The sequence below is a fragment of the Phocoena sinus genome, chromosome 2 (assembly GCF_008692025.1).
Source record: "Phocoena sinus isolate mPhoSin1 chromosome 2, mPhoSin1.pri, whole genome shotgun sequence".
Taxonomy (NCBI): Eukaryota; Metazoa; Chordata; class Mammalia; order Artiodactyla; family Phocoenidae; genus Phocoena; species Phocoena sinus.
Genome location: NC_045764.1, coordinates 152,806,338 through 152,819,753, shown reverse-complemented (window position 1 = coordinate 152,819,753; position 13,416 = coordinate 152,806,338). Strand labels below are relative to the sequence as shown.

At 40.0% G+C, this 13,416-nt stretch overlaps 1 protein-coding gene across 5 annotated transcripts in view; it reads left to right on the top strand.

Moving 5' to 3' along the window:
* SPTLC2 (serine palmitoyltransferase long chain base subunit 2) overlaps positions 1 to 13,416 on the top strand; it is a 110,673-nt gene that overhangs the window by 56,872 nt on the left and 40,385 nt on the right. The gene's annotated exons all lie outside the window — the stretch shown is intronic.

Sequence of the window (13,416 nt, the reverse complement as noted above, 5' to 3'; positions counted from 1 at the left end):
AGGACTTTTGCATCTATGTTCATCAGTGGTATTGGCCTGTAATTTTCTTTTTCTGTAGTATCTCTGTCTGGTTTTGGTATCAGGGTGTTGGTGGCCTCATAGAATGAGTTTGGGAGTGTTCCTTCCTCTGCAGTTTTTTGGAACAGTTTGAGAAGGATGGGTGTTAGCTCTTCTCTAAATGTTTGATAGAATTCACCTGTAAAGCCATGTGGTCCTGGACTTTTGTTTGTTGGAAGATTTTTAATCACAGTTTCAATTTCATTACTTGTGATTGGTCTGTTCATATTTTCTGTTTCTTCCTGGTTCAGTCTTGGAAGGTTATACGTATCTTTCTAAGGATTTGTCCATTTCTTCCAGGTTGTCCATTTTATTGGCATAGAGTTGCTTGTAGTGGTCTCTTAATGATGCTTTCTGTTTCTGCAGTGTCCATTGTAATTTCTCCTTTTTAATTTCCAATTTTATTGATTTGAGTCCTCTCCCTCTTTTTCTTGGTGAGTCTGGCTAAAGGTTTATCAGTTTTGTTTATCTTCTCAAAGAACCAGCTTTTCGTTTTATTGATGTTTGCTACTGTTTTCTTTGTTTCTATTTATTTCTGCTCTGATCTTTATGATTTCTTTCCCTCTACTAACTTTGGGTTTTGTTTGTTCTTCTTTCTCTGTTTCTTCTAGGTGTAAGGTTAGATTGTTTATCTGAGATTTTTCTTGTTTCTTGAGGTAGGATTGTATTGCTATAAACTTCCTTCTTAGAATTGCTTTTGCTGCATCCAATAGGTTTTGGATCGTCGTGTTTTTGTTGCCATTTCTCTCTAGGATTTCCTCTTTGATTTCTTCAGTGATCTCTTGGTTATTTAATAATGTATTGTTTAGCCTCCATGTGTTTGTGTTTTTTACATTTTTTCCCTGTAATTAATTTCTAATCTCATAGCATTGTCAGAAAAGATGTTTGATATGATTTCAATTTTCTTAAATTTACCGAGGCTTGATTTGTGACTCAAGATGTGATCTATCCTGGAGAATGTTCCGTGCGCACTTGAGAAGAAAATGTAATCTGCTATTTTTGGATGGAATGTCCTATTAATATCAATTAAATCTATCTGGCCTATTGTGTTATTTAAAGTTTGTGTTTCCTTATTAATTTTCTGTCTGGATGATCTATCCACTAGAGTAAGTGAGGTGTTAAAGTCCCCCACTATTATTGTGTTTTCATTGATTTCCTCTTTTATAGCTGTTAGCATTTGCCTTATGTATTGAGGTGCTTCTGTGTTTGCTCATACATATTTATAATTGTAAAATCTTCTTCTTGGATTGATCCCTTGCTCATTATATAGTGTCCTTCCTTGTCTCTTGTAACAGTCTTTTTTTTAAAGTCTATTTTATCTGATACGAGTATTGCTACTCCAGCTTCTTTTGATTTCCATTTGCATCCCCTCACTTTCAGTCTGTATGTGTCCCTAGGTCTGAAGTGGGTCTCTTGTAGACAGCATACATTTGGGTCTTGTTTTTATATCCATTCAGCAAGCCTGTTTCTTTTGGTTGGAGCATTTAATCCATTCACATTTAGGTAATTATCGACATGTATGTTCCTATTACCGTTTTCTTAATTGTTATGGGTTTGTGTTTGTAGGTCTTCTTCTCTTGTGTTTTCCACTTAGAGAAATTCATTTAGCATTTGTTGCAGAGCTGGTTTGGTGGTGCTGAATTCTTTAAGCTTTTGCTTGTCTGTAAAGCTTTTGATTTCTCTGTTGAATCTGAATGAGATACTTGCTGGGTAATGTAATCTTGGTTGTAGGTTCTTCCCTTTCATCACTTTAAATATTTCATGTCACTCCCTTCTGGCTTGTAGAGTTTCTGCTGAGAAGTCAGCTGTTAACCTTATGGGAGCTCCCTTGTATGTTATTTGTCATTTTACCCTTGTTGCTTTCAGTAATTTTTCTTTGTCTTTAATTTTTGTCAAGTTGATTACTGTGTGTCTCGGTGTGTTTCTCCTTGGGTTTATCCTGCCTGGGACTCTCTGTGCTTCCTGGACTTGGGTGGCTATTTCCTTTCCTGTGTTAGGGAAGTTTTTGACTATAATCTCTTCAGATATATTCTCGGGTCCTTTCTCTCTCTCTCCTTCTCCTAAAACCCCTATTATGCAAATGTTGTTGCGTTTAATGTTGTTCCAGAGGTCTCTTAGGCTGTCTTCATTCTTTTCATTGCCTCTCACTGTTGTGGCCTCTCCCGTTGCGGAGCACAGGCTCCGGACGCGCAGGCTCAGCGGCCATGGCTCATGGGCCCAGCTGCTCCACGGCATGTGGGATCTTCCCGGGGCACGAGCCCCTGTCCCCTGCATCGGCAGGCAGACTCTCAACCACTGCACCACCAGGGAAGCCCTCATTCTTTTTTCTTTATTCTGTTCCGGGGCAGTGAATTCCACCATTCTGTCTTCCAGGTCACTTATCTGTTCTTCTGCCTCAGTTATTCTGCTATTGATTCCTTCTAGTGTAATTTTCATTTCAGTTATTGTATTGTTTATCTCTGTTTGTTTGTTCTTTTATTCTTCTAGGTATTTGTTCTTTAATTCTTCTAGGTCTTTGTTAAATATATCTTGGCATCTTCTCAATCTTTGCCTCCATTCTTTTTCCAAGGTCCTGTATCATCTTCACTCTCATTATTCTGAATTCTTTTTCTGGAATGTTGCCTATCTCCACTTCATTTAAGTGTTTTTCTGGGGTTTTATCTTGTTCCTTCATCTGGTACATAATCCTCTGCCTTTTCATTTTGTCTGTCTTTCTATGAATGTAGTTTTGGTTCTTTGGGCTGCAGAATTGTAGTTCTGCTTGCTTCTACTGTCTGCCCTCTGGTGGATGAGGCTATCCAAGAGGCTTGTGCAAGCTTCCTGATGGGAGGGACAAGAGGCTTGTGCAAGCTTCCTGATGGGAGGGACTGGTGGCAGGTAGAGCTGGGTGTTGCTCTGGGGAGGGCAGAGCTCAGTAAAACTTTAATCCGCTTGTCTGTTGAAGGGTGGCGCTGGGTTCCCTCCCTGTTGGTTGTTTGGCCTGAGGCGACCCAGCACTGGAGCCTACCCGGCTATTTGGTGGGGCTGATGGCGGACTCTGGGAGGGCTCACACCAAGTAGTACTTCCCAGAACTTCTGCTGCCAGTGTCCTTGTCCCCGTGGTGAGCCACAGCCACCCCCCCCCGCCTCTGCAGGAGACCTTCCAACACTAGTAGGTAGGTCTGATTCAGTCTCCAGACCTACCTATGAGGTCACTGCTCCTTTCCCTGGGTCCCGATGTGCACACTACTTTGTGTGTGCCCTCCAAGAGTGGAGTCTCTGTTTCCCCCAGTCCTGTTGACGTGCTGCAGTCAGATCCCGCTAGCCTTCAAAATCTGATTCTCTAGGAATTCCTCCTCCCGTTGCCAGACCCCAGGTTGGGAAGCCTGACGTGGGGCTCAGAACCTTCACTCCAGTGGGTGGACTTATGTGGTATAAGTGTTCTCCAGTTTGTGAGTCACCAACCCAGCAGTTACAGGATTTGACTTTATTGTGATTGCGTCCCTCCTTCCGTCTCACTGTGGCTTCTCCTTTGTCTTTGGATGTGGGGTGTCTTTTTTGATGAGTTCCAGTGTCTTCCTGTCAGCGATTGTTCAGCAGTTAGTTGTGATTCCTGTGCTTTCGCAAGAGGGAGTGAGCACACGTCCTTCTAGTCCGCCTTGAGCACACGTCCCTCCCAAGAGGGAGTGAGCACACGTCCTTCTAGTCCGCCTTGAGCTTGAGCAGCACAGTATTTTTTGGTTTGCTTTTTTCCCTGGGCCAGTTGCACTACCATCTATGGGTTCTAATCTCATTACCACACCCTTACCCCTTTGAGACTCAGATTCACTTTTCTGAACATACAGTGTTTGAAAGGTGTGTGTGTGTGTGTGTGTGTGTGTGTGTGTGTGTTTTAAGATCATGAATTTTTATATCTTCTCTAAGCTACTCTGTTATTGGAGCTGTTAGCATTTTATATATATATATATGATCATAAATTTGAGGCACAATTTCATTTTTGAGACTGATTTAGGAACTTAAGGAGCTCATATATTACATCTTCAAAAGTATTTATTTTCTTCTTTCTTGGCCCAATATGGACCCTTGTGGATGTGTAGTGCACGTCTCTTGTTGCTGTACAACGATCATCTTTCCTGTCTTTTATTTTTAAATGTATATATTATTTCATTTTTTGAAACTTCCTGCAACTTCTGGAAACAAATGGACATTGTAGGGAAAAACAGGAGCATTCTAATCTTCCTTGGTGTTCTTGCTTTTCCCTGTTGGCTTTAAGGAACTGGGGGCTGGGGAAGAGAACTAAAAATTATGAAAAAAAAGTCACAATAATTTCAAATGTTTGTCCCTAAATTCTGTGATGTAGACCTGTAGTCATATGGCAGAGTTGATGTTTCTCATCATAATTTTTTTAATATTTATTTTATTTACTTATTTATTTATATTTTTGGCTGTGTCGGGTCTTAGTTGTGGCACGCGGGATCTTTCATTGTGGCTCGTGGGCTCTTCGTTGCGGCACGAGGGCTTCTCTCTAGTTGTGGCACATGGGCTCCAGAGCGCGTGGGCTCTGTAGTTTGTGCCGTGCACACTCCCTAGTTGTGGCATGCGGGCTTAGTTGCCGCGAGGCATGTGGGATCTTAGTTCCCCAACCAGGGATTGAACCCACATCCCCTGCATTGGAAGGTGGATTCTTTACCACTGGACCACCATGGAAGCCCCCCATCATAATGTTTTTAAATCGTTTTCTCATCCGTAAAACAATCACAAGCTTACATAAAAGTTGGAAGTACAGCCCAAAAAAACCTTTTTTCCTGAACCAGTTGAGAGTTAGTTGCTGATCTGAAGCCCCATCATCCCAAATGCTTTAGTGTGCACTTCCTACAGAACTGTAATACAACCGACCACAGCAAGAAATTTACACTAATATGTTGTTTAATTAACTAATATGCACATGTTATTAATTATTTCAGTAACTGATAATGATGCATTATCACTGTCTGTTCCTCGGACCAGCATCCTGAGGCTGTGGATGTGGCTTAGAGTCACCTTTTGTACTTAGTTGTCACGTCTCTTTACTCTGCTTCAGTCACAGTTCCTCGGTCTTTCTTTGACTTCTGTGACGTTGACACTTTTAACAATTACAGGCCAGTTATTATACAGAATATCCCTCAATTTGGGTTCATCTAGTGTTTCCTCGTGATTAAGATTCAGCCTACGTATCTTTAACAGGAACAGCACAGAAATTACGCTGCTTTTTCTCATTGTATCCTCTCTTCATCTTCTCAACTAAATATATAACTGTCTTCAGGTTATGTAGGCCTGAAATCGTAGCCACATTTCCCCATGTCTAAGTCAAAATCTGTTGATTCTGCCTGTCACTTCTGCTTATTCCCGCTGCCATATGACTGTTTCAGGCCCTGACTCCCTGTTCCTTAAACAGTTGCACCACTCATAACTGCATTTTCCTTGCTCCAGTCTTTCCTGTACCACTTATTAATCTTCCTAACGTACAGCTTCTGTTGGTGTCTGCCTAAAGATGCCGAAATATAGAATAGCAGTCTTTAGTAACTCCTGGTTGCCTACAGATTAAAGTTCAATTCTTTATAGGATGTTTGAGATCCTCTATAGTTTGATTTTAGCTTACCCGTCTTTTCCTGTACCCTCATTTAAACCAGTTTGGTGCTTCTGACAGAATGCTCATCCTCCTGTCACCGAAATTCTCTTTATTCTTCACAACAAAGTGAAATGCTGTCTTTTATGACACCTTTGTGCTGATTCATGTTCTCCTTCCAAAAGCCATGTTTCACAACTTTATATCTCACATTTATAATTTTGTCTCACAGAGCCAGTGCTTAATGTTTGAACACAATGTTTTCTTCAAAGTGTGTAAGTCAATCAATAGACTTATACGATAGATGTTACAATTGTTGTCCCAGTCCTAAAATGCTGAACATATAATGAAATCTCTAAGCCTTTTCATTGTAATTCCCTAAGCCTTTTCATGCAATTTTTAAAATGTAAATAAGATTTTTTTAATTTAAAAAATCTTTAACTTTTTAAACAATTTTTAAAGGTTACTTTCCATTTACAGTTATTACTAAATGTTGGCTATATTCCCTGTGTTGTACCCTACATTCTTCAGCCTATCTTACACCCAATAGTGCGTGCCTCCCACCCCTCACCCCTCTATTGCCCCCCTTCATTGTAATTTTAACTGTATATCTCAAGTATTTTATGTTACTGAATTTCGATTTTTTTCTCTTTAACATGTCGCTAATTGGCTAATAATAGCATAATTCCAATGAGTATATGAAGTTTATTATTGCCACATTCAGCATGTCTAATAACTTTTGGTTTTGTCCTGAATGAATTAAATTTGAGTCCTGTGTATCTTATTAGTATTCATACTTTATTTTTTCTCTTCAGAGTCAGTAGATACCGTCTTAAGTTTATAAACAACACATTTTGAAATTACAAAATAGTCTTTAGGGAACTCCTTGGCAGTCCAGTGGTTAGGACTCGGTGCTTTCACTTCTGTGACCTGGGTTCAGTCCCTGGTTGGGGAACTAAGATTCTGCAAGCCACGCAGCGCAGCCAAAAAAAAGAAAAAAGAAAGAAATAGTCTTTAAATTTATAAAGATAACTAGCCACTAGAAGAATTTTAAAATAGTAGTATTACAAAAAGTGGTGGTGATTAGTGGAGGAAACATGGAAAGTAGGAGTACAGATGCCTTATCTAAGCACCATCCAGGCTTGACGGAAGAGGCAGCAGAGGTGTAAGTTTATTATTCAGCATTTTGGTACTAGCCACGAAGAGAGCCAGAAACAGAGCCTGGAACTTCTTGCTGGGAGTGGGAATGGAGGTGGCTGGGTGGAGGAGGGAAACTTCTTTTTTTTTTTTTTTAAATAATTTTCTGTACTATTAGAATTTTATTTTACCAGATTGAATATGTTACTTTTATATTTAAAACTTTTTTTGTTTTAGACTCCAGAGTACATTAATAACTTACATGAAAGTAAATCCTGCCTAAGATAAGTTTGAAAGTAAGCCTTAAACATACACACAAATAGTCTGTGGTTGATTATTGATAAATGTCTTCATCTTTTTTGTGGGAAGACTTGTTATTCTTTGGTGATGAGAGTGTAGAGCCTTCAGAAAAGCTGCAGCATGCAGGGGCAGTTGAGATCCTTTCCCTACCCTACTTTGTAAGCACTCTTTTCTTCTTTCTCCCAGTCTTTTCCACATTTCCCCTCCAATTCCTATCCTTTTCTCAAAGAAGAGAGGGCTATGTGACTACAGTGATGGGTAGATACTGAGAGCCGTCTTGCCTAGGAACCACCTAAGAGCTGTCTTACCTAAGATAACAGTGGTTAGGAATTGTGTTTGTACCTTGAGTAGACATACTGAGTTAGAACAGGCTGGTGAGTAGAAAAAAATGAGACCTAGGAAATTCTGACAAATTACACAAGACATTTGAAATTCTAGATTTTACTTCACACATCACTAATCCACGTCCAGTAATAGAAATTTAGCTGTAAGATCTATTTATGAATCAAGGCAAAATGTCTGACCAAAGGAACTAAAATTGCGCTTTTCCATTTTCCAGAGTTGTGTTTTGATGTATTTTATTTCTGTCCAAAGATGTAGTTAATAACAAGCACAGCACCTAGCTTAGTGTCTGAAATCTAGTAGCCTTTTGATAAATTTGGTGAATGAATGAACACACACATGATCGAGAAATATTAGAAAATGGATGGGTTCTTAAAGTACGTTGCTTGTATACTTGAATGTTAAGCCAGAATGGCCAAATTGTGGAACAAAATAAACTAGATAGGTACATTTTACTAGATAAATTTTAATATGATGACAGAAATAACTTTCTCTGTAGAAAACTGCACTTTTTGTACTTCTTAGTATTGAAGGGAACTGAGAGCTCATTCAGGTGGCTGTTGGCATAAGGAGGAAGAAAAAGAATACCTTGGGCAGATAGAGGTTTAATTAAAATTCGGTTTGGCTCATTTGAATTAATTCCTATAATAGACTTGTTAATGAGGTGTTAAATGATCACCTTGAGAATCCCAAGAACTGTCAAAAGCTAATTAGAACTGAGAAGCTTTTTTTGTAAATTTCTATTCAGATTCTCTGCCCATCCTTTTTTTAAAAAACTTTTTTTTTTTTTTTTAAAGCATTCCAGGATCCCCATGCTGAAGGGGCAGAACCCTTAAAGAAAACAGTCTTGAGAGAGGGTGGCGGTGGGAGTGGTCATAAAGAGAATTTCCTGCTTCTGGAGAGGGGGTGCTGACATCCGCTCGTTACCTTTGGCAGGCGGGCTTTTCATTTGGTTGAACCTGGGTACCCTTCTTTCCAATCCCTATGCTTTCTGAGCCTAGGAATATTTGGGTTCCTCTTTATTATTATGTATCTGCTTTTATGTAATTTGTTTATTTCACTATTAGAGATTCATCTAAGTAAAAATCAAGTTTTCTAAAGAACACAGTTTAATTCTTAGCCACAGTACAGTTTAGCGGTATATTTAATGCTGGAGAGTAGATTAGATCCCTCCTTTCTTGTAACTTACAGCCTAGAACACTGTTGAGAAATATTTAATTCTTCATTTATCAAACATTTCTCAAGCACTTGCTCTGTATCCTGTGGTGGGTATGCTGTTGAGGGGTACAGAGTTGAACAATACATGATCCTTGCCTTTGAAAATGTGTATAGTCTAGTGGTAGGGGTAAGATTCCAGAAAGGACTGGTTTCAGAGCCACAAATAAATTCTTCTTTTGTTCAGCTTCCCCTTTTCTTGGTTTCCCTCCTTCCTCCTCCTCCTCCCTCACCCCCACCCCCAAAAAACCCCCTTAAACTTCCTTAAATCCAGCTAATTATTTGAAGCAAATTCAGATCTTATAGACTTTATGTTTCTTACTAATTTTTCTATCTAAATGGATTTTTCCTATGGAATATATATCACTTTAGTAAATTACCAGCAATCAAAGAAAAAGATTTTCTTTCTGTAAAGTAGCCTCTTTATTATCTAGCAAAAAGGGCTTTTTAACGAATGGCTAAAACCTTCTGAAATCAGCAAGCAGTATAACCACTTTACAGGTAGAGAAAATTGAGCTCACACACAAGATAAGTTTTCTCAATATTTTGTCTTCAAGTAGAATGTGGCTTTCCTGAACTCCATTCACTTCATAATCTGTTTTTAATTTTCTGATTTCTTGTCTGCGAATTTTCAAAAAAACAGCTAAGTTTAGTTGTGAGTAATCGCCCCTACAAATGAAAGCCTACCTCTTTCCTCTCCATGGATCAGTAACCCCTTTAACCTCCCTCTCTGCTTCAGAAATCTATCCTGAATACTCAAGAGCTTTTGTAGCACGGTCTGTCTATTACTTCTTCCACTCCCATTTATTTCTTCCAAATCCAAGTGCTAATAAAAATTTCTCGCCACAAGAGGGGTCTCTCCTTTTGCGTCTTGTTTCAGAGTTTGTTTTAAGCTGGCTGTTAAGATGCCCACAGGCAGCAGGCTGGAAGCTAACCTTTGAACAAATGTAGACTTGTTCATTTAGTAGAATGTTGTTATTAATGCACAACATAAATAAGGAGTTTGAGGATGTTCCCCTTGGACAGGAAAGGAGCCCCGAAGTCGATGCCCCTCATATTGGAGAAGATGTGGTAAGATGATATAAGGGAACTAAACTCTTAATTAAACTACTGTGAATCACATTATTATTATTTTTTTAAGATTGAAGTGGGTGAACTACCTTAGTTTTATTTCATAATAAAATTAATTTTAAAGATTTTTTTTCCATGATTTGATTTGTTCATTTACTGTTTGGGTGAGATGAATGACCATTTCTTCTCATCACTTATAATTTGTCAGCTTTATAGCCCAGTCTCTGTTTTGTTTGTTGAAGAGGAATAACTTTCTCAATCTTTTCTTTTTTAATATTTATTTTATTTATTTGGTTGTGCCGGGTCTTAGTTGCAGCAGGCGGGCTCCTTAGTTGCGGCTCATGGGCTCCTTAGTTGTGGCATGCGAACTCTTAGTTGTGGCATGCATGTGGGATCTAGTTCCCTGACCAGGGATCGAACCCGGGCTCCAGGCATTGGGAGCACAGAGTCTTAACCATTGTGCCACCAGGGAGGTCCCTTTCTCAATATTAACACAGTTGGAATTGCTTTTTTCCCCCCAAATTATTTTTTTATTTGTCTTTTCTTTAATTTTGGCTGCACTGTGCAGCATGTGGGGTCTTAGTTCCCTGACCAGGGGTCAAACCTGTGACCCCTGCGGTGGAAGCACAGAGTCTTAACCTCTGGACCGCCAGGGAAGTCCCTCCCCCAGAATTATTTATTTTTTATTTTTTTTATTTTTTTGCATTACGCAGGCCTCTCACTGTTGTGGCCTCTCCCGTTGCAGAGCACAGGCTCCGGACACGCAGGCTCAGCGGCCATGGCTCACGGGCCCAACCGCTCTGCGGCATGTGGGATCTTCCCGGACCGGGGCACGAACCTGTGTCCCCTGCATCGGCAGGCAGACTCTCAACCACTGCGCCACCAGGGAAGCCCTGATTTTTTTTTTTAATTGTCACCTGTGGTTTAGAAAAAATAAATTATCTAAATACTTGTATCTGCCTGCTATCTATGTTGACGTAGATACGTGGAATGAGTTCCAGAAGGATCTCATTAAGGTGTACTCTTTTAAGCCCCTGTTTTCAAACTTTGTCCATGGACCACCTGTGTCAAAGTTACTTTTAGTATGGTGGTTCCTAACCTTGGTCACACACAGGAAAGCTTAAAAATTAGTAATAATGACAGTGTCACGCCCCTTTGCAGACCCATGACTATCTGGGGGTTGAGGCTCCTGCAGGATGTTATTTAAAAGCACCCCAGATGATTCTAATGTGCAGCCAGGGTTGAGCACCACAGTTATAGAGCTTGTTAAAAATGAGGATTCGAGTCTGTTTCACCTGACCATGAGTCTTGGTGGACAAGGCCTTAGATTATGCATTTTAAATAAAATCTCAATTAATAATGCAAACTTTTAAGAGATTTGAGGATTCTCTCTCTTTTTTTCTTGAGCTCGTTTACATCAATGAGAACCAAAAGCAACTCTACTGATTGGTGGTAATTGGGGAAAAGAAAGGAAATTGGAAGACAAGATATTTGATCTGTTTTCTTTTAAAAGAAAAATAAGGGAAATATTGGCCTGCGGAACAGGAGTTTGGTGGTGATGTTAAGTTGCCAATTTTCATTGTTTTTGGAAATCTAAATGCATTGCTGCTTCCTTCTAAAGAGCTGGTGATCCTTGCTGAATGAATCAGTGGCATAGGTGAAGTTAGAACAAATTAGGAGAGGGAAAAGAGACAACTAAGGATTCAGAGACCTATGTTCAGGCCTCTTAAGGATGGTTGGAATTATTTTGTTTTAATGCTACTTGTATTTTTTATAGCCTATTAATTCAGATTCTCAAATTTTGTACGTAACCTACAAAAGGCCTTGCTCACTATATACTCTTTTTTTAAAATGTTCAATCCTAATCAGTTTTGTGAAATTCTTACTTATTGCCTTGCCTTCTGCCTCTGAAACTAGTTTAATTCCAAGCCTCGCCTTCACCAGTGATTGCTGTATTTGCTAACCCTCTTCATCTGTCCGTGGGTGCTTGACCACAGTACGCATATTTCCTCATCCCTTCATTTCTGTCTAAAAGTAGCTTGTGATATGTTCCAGTACCAAAGGAGGACAGTAGGACAGTCTGGACAAATTAAGCCTTTCTGTCCTAATTGTGAGCTGGCACCCTTTAAAACTCAGTTCCTTAATTTTTCAGAGGCACTTGGCCTCTTTTCTTCCTTTTGTTTAGGGCCCTGTTTCTGGTTCTGCGTTAGCAACCATTTTAAAAAATTCTTGATTATATTGAATCAACAACTTAAAGCCTTGGCCCCTGCTGCTTGTTGCACATCCTGTGGCAGTCCTCAGGAAATCCTAGTTTTGGGCATTAAAACTAATTAAAGGATTAAACTACTACTAGGGAGAGGGTGATAAACAAGTGCTTGTGACAGGAATTCACTGTGCAGTGCTTGGTGTTAACGAGCTGCTCTAGCTGTTGAGAGAAATAGCAGTAGTAATAATGGGAGAGTAGATTCAAATACTTGTATGCATTCTTGTAGGGAGATAAAGAACCAAAGGGCTTCTTTAGAACAGTATCCCTAGGGTAGGGAGGGGCGGGCTGTCTCCTTTGATGTTCATTAACTTAACAATTGCCCAAGCTGAGCACTTTGATATTTGTTGACAGTCTAGCAAAACAGGGGCTGTGTCTAGAAGATGGTAAACCTATTTCCCACTCATTTTGCTTCAGTGTTCCAAAGTTACTGAACTCTTGCTTCCTGAAAGTCCCTTATAAATATCCCTTTTACAAGACTGTTCACTGGAGCAGAAAGGTACATTTATTTTCCTCTGTTCCCTGGAACTCTTTAAGAGCCTAACGGGAAGATTGTCTAGTGCCATTTAATTGGGACTTAAGTGTTATTAAAGTCAGTCTGCCCTGCCTTTTAGCTAATATTTCTTTTACTTTTGTTTTAGGTAACATTTTAATTTTTATTTTATTTATTTAATAAATTTATTTATTTTTACTTTTGGCTGCATTGGGTCTTCATTACTGCGCACGGGCTTTCTCTAGTTGCGGCTAGCGGGGGCTACTCTGTTGCAGTAGGCGGGCTTCTCATTGTGGTGGCTTCTCTTGTTGCGGAGCATGGGCTCTAGGTGTGCAGGCTTCAGTAGTTGTGTCATGTGGGCTCAGTAGCTGTGGCTTGCAGGCTCTAGAGCACAGGCTCAGTAGTTGTGGCGCACGGGCTTAGTTGCTCTGCAGCATGTGGGATCTTCCCGGACCAGGGCTCAAACCCGTATCCCTTGCATTGGCAGGTGGATTCTTTTTTTTTTTTTTTTTTGCGGTATGTGGGCCTCTCACTGTTGTGGCCTCTCCCATTGCGGAGCACAGGCTCCGGGCGCACAGGCTCAGCGGCCATGGCTCACGGGCCCAGCCACTCTGCAGCATGTGGGATCTTCCCGGACCAGGGCACGAACCCATATCCCCTGCATCGGCAGGTGGACTCTCAACCACTGTACCACCAGGGAAGCCCCGGCAGGTGGATTCTTAACCACTGCACCACCAGGGAAGTCCCAAGGTAACATTTTTAAATAGGATACTTTATTCTTCTTTGTCTGAGGTCATGTGAAAAACATGAATAGATAAATTCAAGTTCCAGCATAGTGTGGTTTTAAAAATAGCTTCATTGATGTTTTTTTTACATCCTATGCTCTATTCTCTCTTCCACCACTACTTCCTTCTCCAGTCCCTTTTGGTATTTTAAGATATTTTTAGATATAAT